Source organism: Sapajus apella, unplaced genomic scaffold (assembly GCF_009761245.1).
Source record: "Sapajus apella isolate SASKATOON/1434 unplaced genomic scaffold, GSC_monkey_1.0 scaffold11, whole genome shotgun sequence".
NCBI lineage: Eukaryota > Metazoa > Chordata > Mammalia > Primates > Cebidae > Sapajus > Sapajus apella.
The window spans coordinates 29007526-29012546 of NW_022436951.1; positions in this window are offsets into that span (position 1 = coordinate 29007526).

Consider the following 5021-nt stretch of genomic DNA (forward strand, 5'->3'; position numbering starts at 1 on the left):
AGTGCACTCAAGCCTGGCCAACAGGGTGAAACTGTATCTAAAAAAAAGGAAAAAAACCCAAAAAGATGTTTAAACCAAATATATAATTACCATAAATACTGAAATATGTTTTCTTATGGTATTTCTTAGGTTATATACCCATGCAAAAGTAGTATAGTAACAAGGTACATTACAACAAAGGCAATTCTGTCAAGAATGGAAACAAAATCCAATTATGATATGGAAAAAAGTAAGGAACACAGATATCAACTACCTGGAAAAAATGGTGGTTTTTGCTAACTTTTAGTCATATGCTGCATGCAATTTGGATTGTATGCCAAAAGGCTACCTAAATAGCCTTGGGGAAGCTTGAGGAAAGTGTTAGTGAAATCTAGAAGGGTCCCAAGAAAAATATTAAATATATAAAGGTATGGAGGAGTCTCTCAGTGAGTGATTAAACAAAGATGAGAATGTAGACTGGAATATGGGGAATAAAGACCTTTGTCAGAGAGTGGTGGTAATTTGGCAATGCTGTAACCTGCATTGTGAAAAATAGGACATATACTAACTGAACTTGAAAACTTAGCAAAGAAGATTTCCAGGAAGAATTGACAATTGACTACTTCTTGCTGTGTAGGAAATATACAGACAGAAAGAAATGAGCTAAATAGAAAGAAGCCAGGGCTTGCTGAATTAAAAAAAAAAAAAAATCTCTTTCTCATCCCCACCTTCTCCAGATGGCTGGCAATTCTCAAGTTAAATAATGGCTTCTAAGACAGATATGATCCAGAGTTTCATCAGGAAAACATGGTAAAGATAAAAGCAAGGGGTGATGTAAAGCCCTTGGTTAACACCTCAGGAAGATCTTTGCCACTCTTCTGAAAACAAGAGCTAAGTTCAGTGGAAGAGGAAAGCTGATCCAGAGTGCAGAGCCAAGAGCCACAGAGAACCAGAAAGAAGGGTTGAGCCTTGATTAACTGAAACTGGAATCATAAACTCGGCTTGATTTAAGGTTGTTGGTAAATGAAGGCAAAGAAACAAATGAAAAATGTTAATTCTTCTTAACTCTTCTGAAAATATGTGGCTATGCATGAAATTCTAGGTTGATACCACTTTGTTTCTTTGTCTTCAAGTATTTGCAATTGTTTATGAAATGTATATTTTGAGCTTTGGATCTCTCTACACTATGAGTAGCATGAATCCCATAACTTCCAATGCTGCCCAATTCTTTTCTTCACAATTTTTCTTCCTCACGCCCATAAGCTTGGCTTCCTCTACTGCTTTCCTTGACTGTACAGAGCTTTTTATTGCCTATATTGTACAAGAGAAATTCTTACTGAACAACCTGAACAAACCTTTACTTACTAAACACATTTTTGGGTTTTGAATCTCAGTTGCAACATTTACTTAGAAGGTGGACTTGGAAAACTTACGTAAACTCTCTATGTCTCTATTTTTATCTGCAAAAATTGTGAGTTTTATAGTTTAAATGAATAAGCATTTAGAAAAGTGAATAGAATTGATGTCACTGACATTTTCATTATTTATTATATTACCAGTATTATTCTTACTATTCGAGGTGACCTGCTAAATTGCCTAAACTTATTAACCTGACCTGTGACTTTGGAGCGGATTTGTCACTTACAAGGTTCTGTAATGATATAATAAAACAATTCCTAATAGCAATGATTCTAGAGGCCAGGGCGCTGGCTGATGAAATTAGCTTTCTTAAACTCTGTGTCATTACTGAAGGCTTCAACTGACCTCAACATTTTCTTATTAAGAACATTATGATAGGGGAAACTTTGACAAATTTTTATTCCTTTCCTCTTTTAATACAGTAAAGCATTTATTTTGTAACTTAAAATCTAAATGTCTACATGCAAAATTAATTTTAACCAAAATGTCTTAAGGTTTGAAAAATTCTCCTCTTATTCCTTGGCACACTTTAGCCTTCTAGGGACTTATTTTCTTCAGAAAGAGAAGAGGCTGAGAAGGAAATGGAACTCTGATGTGTTTTCATGCTTTCTTCCCAAGTAGCAGCCTCTGAGGTGATACGACAGTCTGCTCTGGTAGCATTGCATGGCTCTCTTTTTTAGAACTTAACTTCTGAAGCAAAATTATAAAATTAAGCTTTAAAAAATCAATCTGGAAATACTAGATATTCTAGAAGAAGAAAAAATAAGGTGTGACAGTGAAAATTTGGTTGTGTTACTGGTAGCAGGTGTCTGCGTTACTGGCAGCGAATCCATATGGGTCTGCAGCAACCTCAGTTCTTGCCTCCTCAGAAGAAAGAATATTATGGAGGGTCATACAGCAGAAAATGCAGCCAAGGCAAGGGTCAGGGCAGGTGTGGAAGTTCATTAAAAAGCTTTAGATCAGGAAAGTACACTTAGAAGAGATCCAAGAATGTGACTTGAAAAACAAGTGCCCCATTTAACCATGATCCTAGGATTTCATAGGCTGACATCTTGTACCCCTTTCCCATGACTCTTTCCTGAGGGTGGGCTGCTGGAATACGCAGTACCTTTCTTATCTTTGGAAATTGAGCACACAACATGTGTTCAGGAAGTTGTATGCTTGCCAATCTGAGGGTTTTTTCTTTTTCCAGTGCAGTGCCAATGGAATGTGGGCACATCACCTTCTCTGACATTTTGTCTCTTAATGACCATGCCTGGGCTTACTCACCCAACACCTGAGATTTTATTGGAATCCCCTTTGCTTCTCCCCAGTGCCTGCATTCAATTAACATCTTAATGTTAACAGCTGTGGATAGCAGGAGATAGTCTCTCCCTGGTGCTGGTAATGTGATAAAGGTCCAACTAACACCTGACATTCCTAATGGATGGTGGAGAATAGTCTTCTGGTCTGCTCTTGCTTGTCTAACTACCTCCAACAGTCGTATCCAGTTACTATTGGAATTTTTAACTGCTGTCTACTCAATGGAATAAAGAAGTAAGTGATAGGTTGAATACCTTGATGTAGTCTTTCTTTAATCAGAAAATGAGCAAAGAGTTTAGAATTCTTTTGAAAGTTTTCACCATGTTGATGTTGTAACCAAGTGAGTACAGAATCACCACTCAGACAAAAGTAAGCCAATTCAGAGGGCCATTTATTGCCGGTGACCATGGAGGACTAGTGTCTCTCCAACCTGTGGCCCCAAGCTCAGGGGGAGCAAGGGTTTTAAGCAGAAAATCCACATCCTGGTGGGGCATGGGGTTCTTTTTTGCAATCAGCGTTATGCAGAGCAAGCTAGCTATTTTTCTCAGAAGCCAAGGTCAGCAGTTATCGCAAGGAACACAGGGCAGCAAGCAGTCATCACAAAGGAAACGGGGCAGCAGTTACAACTTATTTTTGGAAAAACTGTTTTTCTTGGTGGTTGTACGGTGCAGGGTTTAAGATGGTGTTGCTTAGGTTCTAACTCTGGGTCAGCTATGGCACATTGATATTGCTATGAAGTGTCTGATATGGTTTTGCTCTGTGTCCACACCCAAATCTCATCTTGAATTATACTCCCATAATTCCCACATCTTGAGAGAGGGACCTGGTTAGAGATAATTGAAACTTGGGGGTGGTTTTCTCATGGTAGTGAATAAGTCTCACAAGATCTGATGGTTTTATTGGGGGTTTCCGCTTTTGCATCATCCTCATTCTCTTTTTGCCTGCTGCCATCCATGTAAGATATTACTTGTTCCTACTTGGCTTCCAGCATGATTGTGAGGCTTTTCCAGGCACGTGGAACTGTAAGTCCAATTAAACCTCTTTTTGTACATTTCCCAGTCTCAGGTATGTCTTTTTCAGCAGCACGGAAACAAACTAACACAGTAAGTTGATACCAGTAGAGTTGCGTGTTGCTGAAAAGATACCCAAAAATGTGGAAGGGACTTTGCGATTGAATTATACCACTCGCTCTCCTGGTTCTCTAGCTTGTAGGCTGCAACGCACAGGACTTCTCAGCCTCCGTAATAGGATAAGAAACTTACATAATTTTTTTTTCTTTGATCGGGAAAATAGAAAGAAGAGTTAAAGATTTGCTGGAAATATTCCCCATGGTGAAATGCGCACACACAAAGACAGAAGCATCTATCTTTAAGTTTAGTTTATCTGGAGAACACTGCATAACACAGTTCAATCCTTAAATACCAAAAATATGATAATGTTCTCACTATCTTTGTTTCTAATTGAAATTTTGCTGAATGGTAATGTGGATTTTCATGATTTAAAATTTTACAGACTTGTTTTTTGGCATGAAAATATAATGATTTCACATGTAATAGATATGACTGAGGGACTGTGTTAGAGGGACTTCCTGGGGTTGGCTGGGAGCTTTGTTTCAAGTGCAGCACTTCTCTGCTTTTCCCACCTCTGGCTGGCTAGGGCCCTTTGTTTCTACTTTCCCACCTCTGGCAGGCTAGGTAGGGCCTTTGTTTCTGTTTTCCTGCCTCTGGCTCTTGGAGGTGGGGGTTCTGTGACTTAGGGTTGTAAAACAGTAGCCAATCTGGTAAAGGATTCAAAAATCAATTAATCCAGAGGAAGTTTGAAAGAACCCCTTTTATTGGAAGAGAACATGAATGGTGAGGGAATAACTCAGGGATAAAAGCTCTAGCCGCCCCAGCCAGGATGGCACCCCTCCCTCTGGGTCCCCTTCCATGGGTGTGGGAGCTGTTCTTTCACTTTGCCTAATAAATCACACTATTGCACACTCTTTGGGTCCAGGAGTTCTATTCGAGCTGTAACACTCACTTGTCTCTGAGGCCCCGTTTGCCATTCTTCGGGGTTAAGAAGGCCGAGAGCCTAAGTTCCATTGCTCTGCTTTTGTGGTGGCCTAGTGGTTAGCATTCCTGCTTTTCACCCATGCAGCTTGTTTTCTACTCCCAGTGTGGAAACCAGGGAATCCAGCTGCAGCTACTCGTGTTACATTTCATTTGAGCTTGAAAATTATTCTGAAGTTTTGGGTGTGATGTTTATGAATCCAAAACTCTGAGACAGTTCTCATTTAATTTAGAAAGTTTATTTTGCCAAGGTTGAAGATGTCGCCATAA